Source organism: Megascapheus bottae, chromosome 11 (genome assembly GCF_031878675.1).
Source record: "Megascapheus bottae isolate mThoBot1 chromosome 11, mThoBot2.hap1, whole genome shotgun sequence".
NCBI lineage: Eukaryota > Metazoa > Chordata > Mammalia > Rodentia > Geomyidae > Megascapheus > Megascapheus bottae.
The window spans coordinates 63,688,976-63,709,964 of record NC_143519.1 but is presented as its reverse complement, the minus strand read 5'-3'; the positions used below and the strand labels follow the sequence as shown (position 1 = coordinate 63,709,964).

General features: G+C 42.0%; 1 protein-coding gene across 1 annotated transcript in view; it reads left to right on the top strand.

The window, feature by feature from the left end:
• Positions 1 to 19,883, top strand: part of Pspc1 (paraspeckle component 1) — a 102,878-nt gene extending 82,995 nt beyond the window's left edge. The window contains exons 10-11 of the transcript XR_016537170.1: positions 15,784 to 15,872; positions 19,251 to 19,883. The gene's annotated coding sequence lies outside the window, so the exon portion shown is untranslated. The remainder of the gene's footprint in view (positions 1 to 15,783; positions 15,873 to 19,250) is intronic.
• The last annotated feature ends 1,106 nt before the right edge of the window (positions 19,884 to 20,989 follow it).

The following is a 20,989-nucleotide window of genomic DNA, read 5'->3' as shown; positions in this document are numbered from 1 at the left end:
TTTTTTTTGCCAGTCCTGGGCTTGAGCTCAGGGCATGAGCACTGTCCTTGGACTTTCTCAAGGCTAGAGCTCTACCACTTGAGCCTCAGCACCACTTCCGGCTTTTTTCTATGTATGTGTACTGAAGAATCAGACCCGGGTCTTAATGCATGCTAGGTAAGCACTATACCACTAGATCAAATTCCCAGCCCCATTTTGTTAGTATTTTTAACACTTGGAAAAATCTTCCTACTTGGTAAATAATACTCCAAAGCCACTGACATCGATTACATTTTAGTGAACATCCCCTTTGCATCTCCAATGCATCTTGTCAATAACAAAATAATTCTACTGGGTGCAGATGATTCAAACTTATAATTCTAGCTACTGAGGAGGCTGAAATCTGAGAATCATGGTTCAAAGCCAGCTCCTGTAGCAAAGGCCACAAGCTTCCAATCTCCAATCAACTACTCAGGAAAAGCCAGAAGTCATGCAGTAGAGTACTAGCCTTGATCACAAAGAGGCTCAGTGATACCACCCAGGCCCCAAGTTCAAGCCCCAGGACTGGCAAACAAAACAAAATCCTAATCACTTCAATTCCCCGATCCCTCTCTTTTTTTTTTTTTTTTAAATGCCAGTCCCAGGGCTTGAACCCAGGGCACAACACTACTTCTGGCTTTTCTATGTGTGTTTGTGATACTGAGGAATCAAACTTGAGTCTGCGTGCATGCGGGGCAAGCACTCTACCACTAGGCCAAACTCCTGGCCTCTGATCCAATCCTTTTTTAAGTGCAGTAGTTCCTCATTTGAATTAAGATTGAACTATATTATAGATTATAGGACTTCATTTGATTGCATCTCATTCTACTTTTTTTTTTTGAGTAGTTTATTGGAGATAATGCTTATCTCATGGGAACTTATTTGCCCCAGCTGGCTTTGCATCCCAATCCTTAGATCTCAGCCTTCTCAGTAGGTAGAATTAGAGATGTGAGCCACGAGTGCCGGGCTCAATCTACCTTTTTAATTTTTTTTTCTTATGGCCAGTTCTGGGCTTGAACTTGGGGCCTGAGAACTGTCCTTGGGTTTCTCAAGCAAGAGCTCTACCACTTAAGACACAGTGCCACTTCTGGCTTGTTTCTGTATATGCGATACCAAGGAATCGAACCCAGGTCTTTGTTCATGCTAGGCAAGCACTCTACCACTAGGCCAAACCCTGGCCACCAATCTACCTTTTTAACCTGTTATGCTGCCCCCCTTTTCACTAAACTGTACTGTGCTGCTTCTGTCTCCCAGTAGTTGTGTAGGTTTCTTACCAGTGGAATTTCATAGCACTTCTTTTTTTGCATGTCACTTTGTCAGTATGTATTTACTCTCTATATCTGCATTTTATTCACCCCTGTCAGTATTTATGCACAGTGCTTTTTTGTTCCCTCACATATTTCAAAGTCATCAATTCAATAAAACTTAGACTAAAAATACTTCAAAATTTAGTTAAAGGCCAGTTGGTATTGGTGTCTCATGCCTGTAATCCTACCTTATTCAGAAGTCTGAGATCCCAGGGTCCTGGTTCAAAACCAGTCTGGACAGGAAAGTCCATGAAACTCTTATTTCCAAATAACCACACAAAGCTAAAGTGGTAGAGTGCTAGCCTTGAGCATCCGGAACTGCACCAAAGCCCTTATTCCCTTTAAGCCCCACAACCTGCAAGCATACACTCAAAATTTATTGAGCTTCAACGTGAGGTATGGCGGTTAATTCCTATAATTTCAGCGCCGGGGAATCTGAGGGAGGATGATCACAAGGTTGAAGGCCCTATACTACAAAGCAAGTTCAAGGTGGCCCTAGACTAAAACAGAGGTTAAAGCTGAATGTAACTTTCATTGAATTGTGTGGATAAGAATCTCAGATCAATAATAGATTTTGCCTGTGCACATAATGGTGAAGAAAGTAGAATTAGTCTTTCCCCTTTGAGTTTGATACCTAATAGGTAACAAGAGAAATACAGGAAGAAAGTCTGTAAAAAAGATTCTTAGACAAACAATTCCACCACTGTCCGGAGGGTCAGAGCAAGAAGAGCCAGCCAAGAGTGTAATTTAATCCAGTTTTGACTAGAATTTGGTAAAAGAGTATACACACTATCCAAAAAAAAAAGTGAAGAATTGGGTTGAATTAATGGGAAGATGTTTTGCTCTGAGACTGAAGTGTGAATAAGGTTGGCAGTACGAGAGAAGACGTTTCCCACCATTGAAATAAAGTTGAAAACAAAACTCGCAGTGTTCTGTGTATTGGCTCTACCACATATATGGTGTATTGTGTTGGATCCCTAGGTGTGAAGACGAGAGGACTCAGAAGTAAGTTTTAAAGACTAAGGTCTCTCCAGGAAAGAGAACATTCTCATATTTGCATTGTAAGAGGTACTGGTGGTTTTTTGTTTTTTAATAAGTTTGTAAAGTTAATAGCTTCCTTTGTGTCTTTGGTGTACATTGAAGAGAACATTAAAATCAACAAAAGTGGAAAAGATTGGTTTGCCAAGAACATCTTGCTAAAAAATACCTTTTGGTGATGTGATTATATACAGATCTTGCATATGATCGCCTCTGCAAATACTGATCTAGTTAGTATGATTCTTATTTCTTGTAGTTAAAAATTGTTATGATTTTTTTGATAAGTAACTTTATAGAGGTTGCATGTTTTGAAGGGAACCGATGTATTTATGTTGGAAATAGTACAAAAATAAGATTGAAAAATTGTGTTCACAAATTTTAGATGGGATATAAATTTAATTTAGAAGAAATGTTATTCACAAAATATTCCTCTGAATTTACCTTTTGTGTTGGTAATCCTTTCAAGTGAACAGTTATTAAGATACTCTGAACACTTAACAAGTTTTCTTCTATTCCATTCTTTTTTAGCTGCTTGCTTTCTTATCACATTCTTTGGGCTGCACTTGGTTGTGTTACTGGAGACTGAACTCATCCTGAACTCATCCTCTTGCATTTTGCTCCCCAAGTTCCTGTGTATATTATTAGTATCTGTATGACTGGGTGTCATAAGGGCTTCAAAAATTGCTTAAAGATGGGACCAAGAGTTTGGCCTGGTTTTACAGTGCTTGCCTAGCATGCACAAAGACCCTGGTTTGATTCCTTGTTACCGCATACATAGAAAAGGCTGGAAGTGGTACTGTGGCTCAAGTGGTAGAGCTCCTAGCCTTTCGAAAGCCCAAGGACAGTGCTTAGGCCCTGAGTTCAAGCTCCAGGACTGGCAAGAAAGAAAACAGGAAAAATATTACTTAAACAGTACATTTTTCTGAACTGCTTCTACAATAATTTTAAATATGCCCATGAAGAGATAAGCTGTTATTTTATGTCTGATTGTGTCTTAATTTGTTAAGTTCAGCTGGTATATTTATTTTATCATCCTGGCCTCTATATTTTGTAAGTTCAACTTGAGAATGAAAATGTCATCAGGTCTAAGGATCTGGCCATTTTTCTCCTTGATTTCAGACTTTAGGAAAACTTGAAAGATAAAAGCATAATAAAATATTTGGAGGGAATTTATTTTTTAAGGTTTATGCAACTTGTATTAACAATCAGCATGCTGTAGTGGTATATACATTCAAGTACATTTGCACCACAAATGAATCATGTTAGCAAAAAGTTACAGTATTTGTCTTTTCAGCTCATGCATAATATATAAAATGTAAATATATTAAACATTTAATAAACCTACTTAATTTTCTGTCCTACTTGCTGAATTTGAAGAAAACAGGTTTTTAAGACTTAGGCATTTGAACTATTCTACTCTTTATTTTCATATATTTTCCCATAGCATTCAGGTCTTTACCATCCTTAAATTTCCATGTTATATTTGTCATATTGTTATTTGTTCCCTCCAGCTTCCTTTTGGATGATTTCCCTTTCTGCTAGTCTAAACTGCTTGTGTGTCATCACACCCTTAGGACTGCAGCTCTCTGATTGGAACTGTGGCTGGATTCACATTAAATGAGAACAATTTGCTGGGCAGTTAACCATCTTTCTTTCCTATTTTTTTTAAAATTACTGCCTTTGTATAGTAACAAATCCAATATAGATTGTGTATTGGGGTCATGCAGACTTTTTTGGGGGGGAAAAAAACAATTCTTTTTTGATGTAGGTTGTATGTTCTGAATCTGAAATTCAAAATGGTTACAGTTCTGAAACTTTGGAGCACGGACCTGATGCTGAAGTGAAAACTTACCACCTGACCTTGTCTTATGGGACCACAGTCAAGATATTATCTAGCATTATTGTCAGGCAGAGTGTGTGTGTGTGTGTGTGTGTGTGTGTGTGTACGCGCGCGTGCATGTAAATATACATGTAAATTGTACATATACATATGTATATACATGCATGCACTAATGCACACATATATGAATGAAACACTTGCCAAGATATTATAATTGTGTGTATATAAATACTCCAGAATAACAAAGCAAACAAACTAGCAAGAATCCCAAATACTTAAGGTCCCAAGCATTTTTGTAAGGGATACTTACCTAATATGAATGTTAGGTTTTGTCATGTCACCCAGATACAAACTAATAAGCTAACACACTAGTTGGACATCAAAACCGTAATTAAAAGATTATTATATAGAGTCTGTGAAGTGGTTGTAAGAAATTAAACATTTTTGAAATGAACAGATTAGCTTTTGCTTATTGAAGAAGATACTTGAGCCAGGTGGTGTAGGCCACTCCTCTAATCAGCACATGAGATGAAAAGAGGATTACAAGTTTGAGGTCAGTCTGGGTTCCATAGTGAATCTACCTGGCATACCCTCTCTCTTCTACAGTATGCTTGACCGTGATTGGCAGGGCAGGATAGATGGGAGGTGTATCTGCAAACTACTGGCAGAACATAGCACAGAAATCATAATGGAGGTAAGGTGTAAGGGATGGTAAACACCAGGGGCCATTGTATCTCTTAAAGCAGTTTGGGAGGTGAAATACAGGAGTTGGGGAAGCAAACAGAAAATGTTGTAGGAATGAGACAAAAGTGAAATATGTGTCCGGGGATTAGGTGAGCTATGGTCATCTCCACAGAATATCTTCCAGTATCTTTTGAAGAATGGCTATGACCACTGTTAGGAAATTTTGAGACCTGCTAACAACTCAAAATGAGACTTGTACACTTAATAAATGGTGGAATCATTAAGATTTTTTTTTGGCAAAAGAATTGTGCTGGTGCTGGTCTAGGTGGCTCAGGCCTGTAATGCTAGCTACTCAGGTGACTGAGAGCTGAGGATCTCAGTTCAAAGCCATCCTGGGCACTAGAGAATTTGAGACTCCAATTAACCACTAGAAAGTGGGAAGTGGGGCTGAGACTCAAGGGGTAGGGCAGTAGCCCTGAGCTGAAGAGCTCAGGGACAATGCCAGGCCCAGAGTCCAAGCTCCACGACCGACTTAAAAAATATATATATATTATATATATTGTGCTAGTTAAGACAGGCATAGTAACAGGTGTATAGTCTTAGCTGCCTAGGAGGCAGTGAGAACCTTTAGACAGCAAAGGAGATTTGTGTTTCACATAATTAGCAATTTGAATAAAGTCACATATGAAGCACTTAGGCAGGTTAACATACAGACAAGTAGTGCTGGAGAGGGTGGGCAATTTTGACACCTGTGAGTTGAAGTTAGGATGTGGCTCAGTGGGTAGTGCTTTGTTTGGTAGCATGCATGGTGCCTCAGGTTTAACGATCCCTAAGAATAAGAAAACTTGGTAAATATGAAGGAGTTCAGATCATGTGTGTAGAAGCAGTGGTAGGAAGGATGGTTATATGGAAAAAACAATGCAGGAGTTACAAGATTTTATTTTTTGTCTTTGTTTTGTTGGTCATTGGGCTTGAACTCAGCCTGGATGCTGTCCCTGAGCTCTTCAGCTCAAGGCTATTGCCCCACCCTTGAGCTAAGCCCCACTTCCCATTTTCTAGAGGTTAATTGAAGATAAGAGTCTCAGGACCTTTTGTACCAGGGTTGATCCTCGGATCGCAGCCTCCTGAGCAGCTAGGATTACAGGCGTGAGCCATCTCATCCCAGCTTTCTTGGTTTTTGGTTGCTATCCACTTTAAGAATACATTGGATGGAAGGCTTTAAGCTCTTGTGAGATTTAAAGGGCGTAAAACTGGAAGAGCTAGGGGCACAGTAGAACAGTTGCTTTCTAGAAGTGTAAAACCCAGAGTTCTACCACAGTTACTTCCAAAAAAAAGGACTCCCCAATGCTTTGTGGAAAAAAGATAGCTGAAGAATTTTTAGTTATTGTAATCAATAAAAGAAAATGTACAATAGGAATTGTTTGCCAGTACAAGACTTAAACAGTTTAAGGCACTTAACATTTCTCTAGTACAATATATAAACGGAGTAGTCACTTAAATAGATCATACAAAGCTATGTTAACAATCTTATTTGTATGTCTCATATACAAGGCTTTACATGGAGAAGGCTGAAATTACATTCATTAGTAACAGAGACAAGCATCTTACAGAAAAGAATATGTGTTATAGTTGATTTTATTGGTCGTTGTCCTGCACAAAGAAATGTAGGTGGTCAGACTCTTGTGCTTGTATTCTTCAGATTTAAGTTACCTAAATAGTCCTTCTGGTACATAAGCTTCTCTGCTGTCCCCTGGCCACTCAGATTGTGTATCCAGGGCTGCACCTATTAGTCTGTCTCCTTCCCCAAGTTTTGGTACATGCATGGATGTATTCCTGTATATTTGTAATACAGACACAAAAGCTTCATGCTGTGTACTTGTTTAATTGATTATATGACTTTTAATGTGTGTGAAGCTCATGTACAAATACCATCATATGACAAAATGACTATTGTATTCATATATAAATATGCATCTATATCAACTTAAAATGCTGTTTTAACTGTGGATTCTAAGAATTAAACTATATTCCCAGCAGTTCAATATATAAGTTCAGTAGAGATCAGATGTCAAAACCAGGGGACTGATCTAGATGGTAGTAAACATATAAAAGTCGCACTAGGTGCTGGTGGTGGCTCACAGCTGCAGTCTAGCTGCTCAGGAGACCAAGATCTGGGGAACATGGTCAGAAGCCAGACCAGACGAGAAAGTCTGTAACACTTTAAAAAACATATACATGTATATTATTATTGTCAAGGTGATGTACAGAGTTAACATCAATCAGGTAATAAGTACATTTCTTTTTGAATAGTGTTTCCAAGTAACCAGCAAAAGATAGAAGTAGAGCTGTAGGCTGGGAATGTGACTTAGTAGTAGTGTGAATGAAGCATCGGTTTCCATTTGTCAGTACCACACAGACAGAAAATGGTTCTGTGGCTTAAGTGGTAGAGTGTTAGCCTTGTGCAAAAGAAGCTCAGGACAGTGCCCAAGCCTGAGTTCAAGCCCCAGACAGGCAAGCAAAAATAAATAAATAAATAAATTTTAAAAAAAAATGGAGATGTAGCTTAAGTGGCTTTTGTATGAGGACAGAAGTTCAGAAATAGCGACTAGGCCTCAAGTTCAAGCCCAGGTATGGGGTACATGCATGTGCATGCACATATACATTCCCAGAAAGAATAGAAATTTCATACAAAACGTGTAAAGAAGTCTGAGCCAGGTACAGGTGGCTCACGCCTGTAATTCTACCTGTTTTGGAGGCTGAAATCCGAGGATCATGTTTCAAATCCATCCTGGGTATGAAAAGTGGCTCTGTGGCTCAAGTGGTAGTGCTAGCCTTGACCTGAAGTGCTCAGGGACAGCACCAAGACCCAGAGTTCAAGCACCACCAAAGGGGAGGGGGAGGAGGTTTTGACATTAGCTAGTAAGAAATTCTGGAAATCATATACTTTAGCGCTGGGAGTTTTGCCTAGTGATAAAGTACTTGCCTCACATGCACAAAGATGTGGGTTCGATTCCCTGGTACCGCATATACAGAAAGCCAGAAGTGGTGCTGTGACTCTAGTGATACAGTGCTAGCCTGAAGAATGCTCAAGGACAGTGCATAGGCCCTGAGTCCAAGCCCCAGGACTGGCAAACAAAACAAAATATATGCAGTATGCATGTAGAATCATGTAGTACATGTGTAATATATAATACATATAATATGTATAAGTAACACATTTATCAGACCAACTTAAGAATACAAATGAATTCAAGGGCTGAACTCCAAAAAGTAGACTACTATTGTGGGGCTAGGAATTTGGCCTAGTGATACAGTGCTTGCCTAGCATACAGGAAGATCTGTGTTTCTCCACGGTTAGAAAAGGAAAAAGAAAAAAGCATGCTCATATAACATGTAAGTGGTCCAGAAAGGAGACAGACACAATATACTTTTTGCTGTAACCGGATCTCTTCCAAGTACTGGTGATCACAGCTGAAATGTGTTTATGTGCCCATTTCACCTCAAATAGCCCCAAAGAGCTCAAGGTTACATTTGAAAGGTGGACTTAAAAGATGTGTTGCAGAGGAAAAAATACCATATTAGGGGTTATTTTTAAGTCGAAAAGTACTTTGGCGGTTGGAAGCATAGTCTAGTGGTAGTGTGCTGGCCTAGCATGCACGAAGCCCTGGTTTCCAATTCTCGGTACCACATACACAGAAAAAGCCGGCAGTGGCACTGTGTGGCTCAAGTGGTAGAGCACTAGTCTTGAACAAAAAGTGTCTAAGGACAGTGCCCAGACCCTGAATTCAAGTCCCAGGACTGGGGGAAAAAAATGGTTTATGGCAGAGACTTTGGGCAACCTCCTTTCATTATCCTTTCTCCAAAAGCCCCTAGGCTTACTTTTTCCTTGTTTATCCCTTCAATGAAACTTTGACAGCTCAAGCCAGCAGAACATTGCAAGGGGCAACACTGGTCATGGTACTTTGTATAAACTGACAAGTTAAATCGAAGCCTCTTTGTACAACTACTTGAAGGTACTTTCCAGAAGTTTTTTTTTTTCTTTTTTAACAAAAATGAATAGAAAGAGCTGATAACTGCTGTAGAGACATTAGTAGATATATAAAAAGGGAGAAAGGGGGATTGGGAATGTGGCTTAGTGGTAGAGTGCTTGCCTAGCTTGCATGAAGTCCTGGATTTGATTGTTCAGTACCACATAAACAGAAAAAGCCAGACGTGGCACTGTGGCTCAAGCAGTAGAATGCTAGCTTTGAGCAAAACAAGTTCCTTGACAGGTGTGAGTTCAAGCCCTAGAACTGGTCTGAATATATCCAATTTCATGCCTTTTGTTCCAATATTCAGGACTAGAACCCGATTAGAGTTTTTCCTTTTTCCCCTCTGTGTATTTTCTATTAACTCACTGATACTTCTCTGATTCTTTTCCTTGGCACATGGTGACCTCCTAGAGGGGCTCATTGTCCGTGCTGTTGAATTAATAACCAGGCAGTTTGTCCATGGCACACAGGGGTTTGAAGCAGAGTCAAATAAAATTTCTTTGTTCTATGGCTTGGAAGTGTGGCTTCGTGATAGAGAGCTTACATAACATTCACAAAGACCTGGGTTCCATTACTCATTACCGCATATACAGCTGAAGCCACAGAGCACTAGCCTTGAGCAATAGAAGCTCAAGGATGGTGCCCAGGCCCTAAGTTCAAGCCCCAGGACTAGCAAAAAAAAAAAAAAAAATTGTTCCATAGACTTTAGGTTCCAAGTAAAATGAATAGAAAATGCCTTAGTAAGCACTGAAAGTTGGAGGGAATGGGAGGTCACACTTAGGGAGGTACTTCCTCTGTCAGGTGCTGAGTCTGAAAACAGTGAATGTATTGAGGGCATTTTCTGGAAGGGCACTGAAGGGCAGTGATAGGTGGGCAGCAACTTTATGCATTAGAGCTCTGGCCTTGAGAAAGTCCAAGGACAGTGTTCAGTCCTTAAGTTCAAGCTCCAGGACTGGCAAAGGAAAAAAAATAGACTATGTACATTTTTTTTTATGTGTTCCTGGGCACTATCCTTGGGTTTTTATTGAGGCTAGTCCTGTACCACTTGAGCCAAAGTATCATTTCCAACTTTTTTCTGTGTATGTGGTACCAAGGAATCGAAAACTGGGGCTTTGTGCATGCTAGGCAAGCACTCTACCACTAGGCCACACTCTCAGCCCCATTTTTGATTGTTTTTTTTAGGGGGTGGGAGGGGCGATCGGCCTGGGTACTGTCCCTGAGCTCTTCATCTCATGGCTAGTATTCTACCACTTGAACCACAGTGCCACTTTCAGTTTTGTAGTGGTTAATTAGATAAGAGTCTCAGGATCTTTCCTTCCCAGGCTGAGTTTGAACTGTGATCCTTAGATCTCAGCCTCCTGAGTAGCTAGGATTACAGTTGTGAGCCGCTGGCACCCAGCCCATTTTTAAAATTTTAAGCCATGTAAGTAAAGTTGTGGCTCAAGTGTTAGAAGCCCAGGCTTAAGTGAAAAAGAGCCAAGGGAGAACAGCAGTCCCCTAGTTCAAGCCCCAGTATTACCACATAAATGCATGTGCATAATCTCTCTCTCTCCCTCTTGTCACACGCGCACACACCTTAAACTTCCAAACCAGTGGTCATTAACAAGCAGAGTTTTGGTGCATTTTTTTTTACTTTATGCAACATTGTATCTCATTATATATTTCTTGTTGATTCCCATTTTCTTCCTGCCTATTGAGTGTTGGGATTACACATGCACCACTAAGCCTATTTCACTTTTATGCACTTCACAAATACCTTGCAGTTCATTAGGCTTTTTTTTTTTTTCCAACCAGTCCTATGTCTTCTACTCAGGGCCTGAGCACTGTCCTTGGACTTTGTCAAGGCTAGAGCTCAATCACTTCAGCCTCAGCACCAATTGTGGCTTTTGTATGTATGTAGTAATTGAACCCGGGACTTCGTGCATGCTAGGCAAGCACTCAACCCCTAGGCCAAACTCCCGCCCCTAAGTTCATTGTTTTCAAAGCATATATGTGTGCATGCACGTGTGTGCATGGATACTTGTATTAGTAAAGGGGACAGAACTCAGGTCCTGGGCGTTCTCTCTCAACTTGGCTTTTTCCACTCAAACTTGGTTCTCTACCACTTCAGCCACCGCCTCGTTTCCAGATTTTTGGTGGTTAATAGGAGATAAGTATGGAATTTTCTGCCTAAGTAGTCTTAGAAACATCCTAGCCTTCTGAGTCTACAAGGATTACAGAAATGAGCCGTCAGTGCCTGGCTACTTCAGGCTTTTTAGAAGATGTGTTGGCATCCCATATTAATACAAAACATTCGTTTAGCGATCTTGATAAACCTTCATGCAAATCCAGTTGTTGGGCTGTAGTTGTAATTGAGAGGCCATGACCCTCCAGTGAGGATGTGCTGGGTGGGGCAGCAGGTGAAAGCATCCTGACTGGTAGACATTTTAGCATCTCCTCCTACAGCTAAGTTAGTGTAGATTGTGTTTGCTTGCTCTTTATGCAGCATTCTGATACTTCATTCACATCACCTACAAGGAATGTGTTTTGCCTGGGTGCCTTTGACTCATGTCTGTAACTAGGAACCACTCAGGAGGCTGAGATCTAATGACGATGGTTCAGAGCCAATCCAGACAGGAAAGTCCGTGAGGTTTTTATCTTCAGTCAACCTTAGAAAAGCAGAAGTGGCACTGTGGCTTTATTTTGCTGTTGTTTTTGGCTGTTGCTGAGGCTTGAACTTTGGGCTTGGGCACTGTCACTGAGCTCTTTTTTTGTTCAAGGTTAGCCTACCACTTGAGCTACAGTGTCACTTCCTGCTTTTTCTATAGTTGGTTGGAGGTAAGAGTGGCATGGACTTTTATGTCCCAGCTGGCTTCAAACCATGGTCCTCAGATCTCAGCCTCCTGAATAGGTAGGGTTACAGTCATGAGGTACTGGCACTTAGCTCCATTTGTTTTGGTGGATCATGGGGCTTGAACTCTGGGCCTGGATGTTGTCCCTGAGCTCTTCAGCTCAAGGCTACTGCCCTACCCTGAGAGCCAATCCCCACTTCCCGTTTTCTAGTGATTAATTGGAGGTAAGAGTCTCTTGGTCTTCAATGCCTGGACTGGCTTTGAACTGTGATCCTCAAATCTCAGCCTGCCTTCCATGAGTCTCTTATCTCCAATTAACCACCAGAAAACTGGAAGTGACACTGTGGCTCAAAGTGGAGCCACTAACCTTGCAAAAAGTATCTTGGAGATAGGAGCTGGGAATTTGGCTTAGTGGTGGAGTGCTTGCTTAGCATGCATGAAGACCTGGGTTCGATTCCTTGGTACCACATACATAGAAAAGCTGGAAGTGGTGGTGGGCCTAAGTGGTAGAGCTGTAGTCTTGAGTATGCCCAAGGACAGTGCTTTAGGCCCTGAATTCAAGCCCTAGGACTGTCAAAAATACGGGTTATGATAAGGACACCTGCTCAGCCATGTTCATCGCTGCACTATTCACAATAGCCAAGCTATGGAAACAACCCAAATGTCCTACTGCAGATGAATGAATTTTTAAAAATGTGGTGTGTACACACACACACACACACACACACACACACACACACACCACACATACCTAGACACTAGACGAGATAAAATAATGGCATTCTTTGGGAAGTGGATGAAATTAGAGCAAATCATGTTGAGTGAGATAAGACCAAAGGAACAAAAGGTGCATGAACTACATAGACATAAAAATCTATGGTGGGCTATATACTTTATAGACATGTTTTATTACATAGATTTATATGTATCTGACATAACAAAAATTCAACTTAATTATGTTCTAAAATCTATGTGCCAGTGATTGTATATAGAGATTCCCTTGAATACTTGTTTGTTAAACATGACATTTGTAAAATGATGTAAAAATCAATATTAGCAACATCTTTAAAAAATTATAAAATAAAAGATCTAAGGGACAGCTCCCCAGGTTCTGAGTTAAAGCCCTATGACTGACAAAAAAGCATTGATAAAGTAAAAGTAGTTTGTTAGTAATGTGGTTCAATTTACTACTACACGCTTTTTTTTGTAGTCATGGGACTTGAGCTCAGGGCCTGGGCACTGTTCTTGAGCTCTTCAGCTCAAGGACACACTGCCGGTTTGTGTTTTCTGGTGGTTAATTGGAGATAGAATCTCATGGCCTGGGGCCGGGAGTTTGGCCTAGTGGTAGAGTGCTTGCCTAGCATGCACAAAGACCTGGGTTCGATTCATCGGTACCACATACATAGAAAAAAAAAAGCCAGAAGTGGTGCTGAGGCTCAAGTGGTAGAGCTCCAGCCTTGAGAATGTACAAGGACAGTGCTCAGGCCCTGAGCTCAAGCCCAAGACTGGCAAAAAAAAAAAAAAAAAAAAAAAGAATCTCATGGCCTTCAGTGCCAGGGCTGGCTTTGAACTGCAATCCTGAGTAGGTGAAAAAAATTTTTTTTTCCAGCCCTGGGGCTTGAACTCAGAGTCAACTAGACTGGCAATAATAAATATTAAATAAGTTTTAGTTGATTTATAGCATGTTTAATTTTAAGAATCTATATATTTTATAAACACCCCCCCCCACACACACACATGCACACACATACATATACATATATCCTGGGCTTGAGCTCAGGGCCTGATCACTATTCTTGGGTTCTCTCAAGGCTAGAACCCTACCACTTGAGCCACAGCAACACTTTCAGCTTTTTCTGTGTATGTGGTACTGAGGAATCGAACCCAGATCTTTCATGTATGCTAGGCAGGCACTCTACCACTAGGCTAAACTCCTGGCCATAGTTTTCAAAATAATTAAGGAATTTATATAATTAACAAGGATCATGATGCCATGCAGAACTAAGAATTCCTAGAAAGCACTTGCAAAATTTTATATGTATACTATTGCAGGTACATATGTTACAAAAATTGTATTATGGGGCTTCACACTTCAAATGAATTTGAGACTTAAATGGATTTTGAAAATGCAGTTGGTTTAGGACAGAAATTTCTAATATTTTGTGATCATGTGTACCCTAATAGGTTAAAAATTGAATACGATTTGTGTATATTACTACATTGCAAGTACGTTATACTGCATTAAGAAGTCAGGTATGAGGCTGGTACTGGTAGCTACTCAGGAGGCTGAGGTCTGAGGATCGTAGTTCAAAGCCAGCCTGAGCAGGAAATTCCATGAGACTCTTATTCTCTCCAGTTAACTGGGAGTATTGCTGTGGTAGCCTTGAGCAAAAAAGCTCAGGGACTGCACCCACATCCTGAATTCAAGCCCAGGACCATCCCTTCCCCTCCACGCCTCCTTGCAGAAAGTCAGGTAGGTTAAAGCATTAAATTCTTAAGAGGTAGAGCACTTGCTGAGTCTATAGAAAGCCCTGGGTTCCAAACCCTAGTACAAAAGAGGAAGTAACCCAAACCATCCACATTTTGTAAGGATTAAATGATAGACATGAACCTTTCCGTATGAGCAATCTTGTTTTGTGTTCTTTGGAAATTATTGTTCCAACATAGTTCTATGATAGGAGTCTTCTGATGAGGCACAGAATTATATTTATTTCCTGCTGTGGTACAAGTAATAGATTTTTATAGATACATTAGTTTATATTCTTTGTGTTATTCTCCCATTATAGAGGTTTTTGTTCTTGTTTTTAAGTCAGTGACGGGACTTGAACTCTGGGCCTGGGCGTTGTCCCTGATTTCTTCAGCTTAAGACTTCTGCCCTACCCCTTGAGCTACATCACCACTTCCAGTTTCCTGGTGATTAGTGCTTGGGCTGGCTTTGAACTCCAAACCTCAGATCTCAGCCTCCTGAGTAGCTAGTATTACAGGAGTGAGCCACTGCACCTGGCTCCATTTTAGAGTTTTAAGTTATGTAAAATCTCACCAAGAGATTTGGAAACAATTCCGTATTTAGGATACCCAAACATAAAAATTGATCTGTATTTTTATTTTTTGATGGGTCCTGGGGCTGAAACTCGGCCTGGGCGCTGTCCCTGAGCTCTTCAGCTCAAGGTTAACAGCCTACCCCTGGAGCCACAGTGCCACTTCTCGCGTTTTCTAGAAGTTAATTGGAGATAAGAGTCTCATGGTCTTTAGTGCCGGTAGTGGGCTTTGGACCATGATCTTAAAATCTCAAGCCTCTTGAGCAGCTAGGATTACAGGAGTGACCCACTTGGCACCCAGGCTTGATCTGAATCTTAAGTCCTGTAGTGGCATAAGCCACTACAAGTCAGTCTTTTGAGGAAATGTTGAATAATTTGAATTGAATGATAATACTCACTGAAAATTCTTTCATCAACCCATGCTGTATAAAGTGTTAGGTTAATAGAATTTTAATTATCTTGAAAAACTTTGAAGAGATTAGTTTAAAACTTTGAGATAATTCATAAAATATTAAGTAGGTGTGTGTGTGTGTACGTGTACGTGTATGTGTACGTGTACGTACGTGTGTACATGCACTCTGGACCTGAGCTGGGAATTTGGCCTAGTAGTAGAGTGCTTGCCTAACATACAGGAAGACCAGGGTTCGATTCCTTGGTGTACCACATACACGGAAAAAGCCAGAAGTGGTGATTGATTCAAATGGCAGAGCTTCAGCCTTGAGAAAGCCCAAGGACAGTGCTCAGGCCCTGAGTTCAAGTCCCAGGACTGTCAAAAAAAGAAAGAAAGGCTAATACTCAGCCACTGGAGCCCCACGTCCACTTCTAACTCTCTTGGTGTTGAATTGTAGATAAGAGTTTCGTGGACTTGCCTGTGGGAGCTGATTTTGAACAGCAGTCCTCAAATCTTAGTCTGAGCAGCTAGGACTACAGGTTGTGAAGCTTTGATGGTGGACTCACATACGTTTTTAAAAGACTCAATCTAATTTTGTTTCCTAGGGAGATAAAAGAAAACATGGATGAAGCTACCAGCGTTCAGCTTGTGATGTGATTCAGACCAGAAATGCCAGAATCCAGCTTCCTCTCAGGTCAGTCAGCATTGCTGTTTATTCAGATTCTGTTCGCTGTAATGATAAGCCCAGTGCTGGGTTTTAGGAGTTTGGTTTGTTCCAGACAGCAGGGTCTCGCCATGTAGCCTAGACTGTTCTGGAATTTGCCATTTTTCTGTCCAGGCTTCTGTGTTCCCACATTATAGGCTTGAGACACCCTACCCAAGTTTTGGTTTGGCAGTGTTAGAGACCGACTCCACGGCGTTGTGCGTGTTAGGCTAGCACTCTGCCATGAACCACATACAACCAAAGCCCAAGTCTTCTAGTTGTCTTTTAGTTAGTAGAACATCTAGAGTAGTTTAGCTGAAATCCATGTGGAAATTATCTGGCATGGAGGATGGATAGAAGGGGATCTCTAGCTCTAAATTGCTGTCTCCTTTTCCAGTTGTAGTAATGTAGTAATGTCTATTTTGATTTTCTTTAGGTAAAACAGAATTAGAAATGATATATTTATTTAAAAGGCCGTATTTTACTCTATGAATGAACTATACAACTGGTGGGTAGCGATGGGAAGGAGAAACTGGGAGAGAGTGAGGGAGGGGTGACATTGTCCAAAAAGACCCCCCGGGTGTCACCTTTATATTATCAATAACATAAGTAAAAGAAATAATGGCCTTATTTAAAGGGCAGATATGGCAGTATATGCCTATAATTCTTCTACTTGGGAGGTAGAGATCAAGAAGACCATGGTTTGAGGCCATCTCGGCCAAAAAGTTAGTGAGATCCCCATCTGGTTTGGGGATCACATGCGTAGTCCTGGCTACTGGGAGATGGACTGTAGTCCAAGGCTGGCCTCTGGAAAATGAGATCCTGCCCAAAGAGACAACTAAATCATCAAAACAACTGAGCATTGTGTTCAAGGAGACAAGCCTGCAGGTCAAACACCGTCAGTACTTTGAGCAACTTTTTTTTTTTTTTTGGGTCGTTCATGGGGCTTGAACTCTGGGTCTGGGCACTGTCCCTGTGCTCTGTAGTTCAAGGCTAGCACTGCACCACTTTGAGCCACAGCTCCACTTCCGGTTTTCTGGTGGTTAACTGGAGAGGCTAGGAGCGTGGTCTAGGGATGGAGTGCTTACCTAGCATGCCTGGATCGAGTCCCTGGTACCACATAAACAGAAAAGGCCAGGAGTGGCTTTTTCAGCCTGTGACTTGAGTGGAAGAGAACTAGCATTGAGAAAGCCCAAGGACAGTGCCTAGGACCCAGGACAATGAAAGCTTCAGGAATGTCCCCCCCCAAAAAAAAAAAAATCGCATGGACTTTTCCTGTCCTGGCTGTCTTTGAACCGTGATCCTCAGATCTCTGCCTCCTGAGTAGCTAGGATTACAGATGTAAACCACCAGTGCCCGGCTTTAGTATTTTTAATATTATATCAATAATTTTACTCTTGGGATGCATTTTTTTTTTTTTTGCCAGTCATTAGCTTGAACTCAGGGCCTGAGCACTGTCCTTGGGTTTTCTCAAAGTTAGCACTCTACCACTTGAGCCATAGCACCACTTCTGGCTTTTTCTATGTATGTGGTACCGAGAAATCGAACCCAGGGCTCTGTGCATGCTAGGTGAGCACTCTACCATTAGGCCATGTTCCCAGCCTTTACTCTTGGTATTGAAATGTATTTAATTCCCAGCCACCTATTTGGTGATGGCAGACGTTGTTCTCTCCTGCTCTTGCTGGTACATGTGCAGTACTGAGGACCACGTGTCTGTGGGGCCGGAAGCCTGGGAATGCAGGTTCTGTGGACAGCAGAGTCCATTTCATTAATAAAGCTCTGGAAAAACTGTTACCACTTGGTTTAAGCAGCACTGTTGCTTTCCTGAATCTTTGGAGAAACATTTTTTTTTTTTTTTAAGGTATCTGCTGCACCTAACTCCTTCTGCGACCCAAAACTGAGCACTGTTGTCATCCAGCTCTAGAAGTCTTGGCTTTAGTTCCCAAATCCTTACTGTGCCTGTGTTACTCATCCCCTGGGAGTTTGAGAATTTGAGAAGAAAGCCTTATTTCCTTCAGGTCAAGCGTGGTGCATGGCAAGTGTTTGTCTGCAGCAGGTCACTCTGACTTTGACTTAGCTGAAAGCTTCCTCACCCTGGGCAGAGCACTCCATTCTGGTCCTAAGAGACCATAGCCTATTTTTTGTTTCCTTGTTAAGACCCATTGAAGCCCAACCCCAAATCCAGCCTCTCGCACAACCTCCATGCCCGCAGAAAGGTAATAAACCATTCTAGCCTGTTGAGGGTTATGTCTGCTCTATCCCTTTTTTGTTCTCTTCCATTTTCTTAACCTTGATTAGGGTGGATCCCAGTGCTTGGATGCTGTCAGCACTTTTCCACTAAGTTGCATCATCAGCTCCTCAGGGGTTTCTTGGCATCTTAGGCCACAGTGCAGCCAAAGGAGAGGCAGATCAAAATGGCTAAGTACTTGCGTAGCTTGCCCAAACTCCTGGGTCCCACATACAGCACTCAATTCAAAACAAAAACCTTGTTACAAACATTAAATTACCCTTGTTTTTATCATTTCCAAGTATCTCACCTTGGAGAGTTGAAGGCATGACTCAGCTGGTAGAAGGCCAGGGCAAAAGTATCACGCACTGAGTTCAATTCCGGGTTTCAGACAAAAAAAATCTGGTCTAATTTCTAAAGCTGTGCAAGTTCAGATTTAGGCTCCCGGACGAACATCTCTTTCAAGTTCCCAGATGATGATGCAGCCCTAAGGGGAACAGTTACTTTTTCAGGTACTTAAACACTGAATAGGGCCGGGGTTGTGGCCTAGTGGTAGAGTGCATCCACGAAACCCTGGGTTCAATTCCTTGGTACCACGACACAAAAAGGCATAAGTGATGCTTCAGCTTAAGTGGTAGAATCCTTGAGTTCAAGCCCCAGGACTGGCACAAAAAGAAAGAAAGGCTAACACTCAGCCACTGGAGCCACACGTCCACTTCCAGCTCTCTTGGTGTTGAATTGTAGATAAGAGTTTCGTGGACTTCCCTGTGGGAGCTGATTTTGAACAACAAAAAAACCTCAAAAAGGGGCTGGGAGTTTGGCCTAGTGGTAGAGTGCTTGCCTAGCATGCATGAAGACCTGGGTTTGATTTCTCAGTACCACATACATAGAAAAAAGCCGGAAATGGTGCTGAGGCTCAAGTGGTAGAGCTCTAGCCTTGAGAAAGTCCAATGACTAGGGAAAAAAAAAACCCTCAAAAAACTACTGAATTGGAGGAAAAAAACTTTCAAGGGTGAGATGTTAACTCAGATGAGTATTTTTAAAACTGCTCTGCAGTGATCCTTCAGGACTGAAATCCTTTTCACACATACAATATGGATATTAGTTTCTGTTTACTGATAAACAATCCATCTCTTTTACAGGTCCAAGTCTAAGGCCTTGGAGTCAGCTTGCTGAATAAGTCCCTGCTCTCTTCAAAAATCTCTTTTCCTGGATGTGGATATTCCTGGTGTGATATACAAATCCGCCGCTCTCCTCTCCCCGGCCCCCAATTTTCTTCCCCACACATCACACCTCTGGTGGTGTTGGTGCAGGCCCGGTGGCCCTCTCTCATAGGTCAGCGTGCTTGTTCCCTAGGCAACATTAGGCCCATTCAATATAGTAAATAGCCACCAACCCTCTGGTCTGGGACAGTTCCCTGTTGCTGAGCTATCACCATGTAAGTAAGCAAGGTCCCCCTAAAACCTTGCAGGTCCTATAGGTCACCTGACAATAGCCGGCACTTGTGCATGTATGCATGTAGTGGGGAGAGAGAGGGGAGGGAGGAAGTGGGCCGGTCCCTTCTTCCTTTGTTCCCTGTCTGGATGTCTGCATAGTTTTTGGCAGTCTCCATATTATCTAACCCCCTTCTCAGAATTGGCTCCCTTCCTGCAGAAATGTGACCCATGTGACTGCCCCCTAACTTTTTACATTTCATCCACACCTGTCCACTGCTGCTGCTTCCATTCCTGCTTGGAGCAGCCCAGGTCAGACCCCAATAAAGCCTTGAGCCCACATCAGAGGTTGCTCGCCTCTCATTTCTTACCCAAGTCACTGTGGAAAAGCTAAGACCCAGAAGAAATAAGCCAGAAAACCAATCTCATTTGTACATGCAGTTTGTGGGAAGGAGGCCGAAACACGGAGGCTTAGAGAAGGCTGACTCATGGTGGGACTGAGCTCATGTCGGGGGAAGGCAGGAAGAGGTGTAGCTCTAGGGATGACCTTAGAGCCAAGGACTGCCCACTGCCCCAGGTGGACCAGTTACCTGGTGCCGGGGCCAACCGGCAGCAAACCAGGGTTCGCAAATTGGGATTCCTGAAATAGGAGGCAAGGACTAGGAAAAAATAGAAGAGAGACAAACAGATGGGGTTCAGGAGGGCTACAGCCCAAATCAGGAGCCACAGCTTAAGAAGCCTGTAGCCCAAGACCGTAGCCCAGTTTATTTCCAGTTCTGAATCTTAAATACACTTCTTTAAACTAGGGAACTGCCAGGGGCTACATTCGTACAAACAGTATCAAGTCTCAAATAGGTTGAATGAGAAGCTACCAAGTCCCAAACAGGTTAAATGAGAAGCTATTGACACAGCCCAAAATCATGATAAGAGCTTACTTCCTTGTGTACTCAATTGTGCGGGTCCAAGGTCACTGACCCCACAGTCGGTCCCCGACAACCTGGGTTACTAGTGCTGGGCCGGGACTTCTAGAAGGACCACAGGTGCACAGAGGGAAAACAGAGGAAGGGTTGTTTCTCCCACACAGAACTAACAACATTATTCTATATAAGCAATTTATAGCTACTTAAGTAGTTCAGTGAGCAATCATTGTTATCAAATATGCCCAAGAGGCACATTTAAAACGGTACCTACTGTAAGCTCCATCCCAGAAAACCACACAGACACAAACTAGAAGCAAGATTTCATGTCGATCAAAGCAGACATGCTGATCTCCCGTGGGATAGCAAAGAGTGATTTCCTCTCAGGCAGGGGGAGGTAATTACAGGGTGCTGGGGGCAGGATATCTTTGAAGCTGTAGCGGGACCCAGGAGATTTTAGCCATCCAGGGCCAAACATCCTATAGCTGGCTTATGCCAGGAAACCATCCCCTACTGGTACAGTCAGGTCAG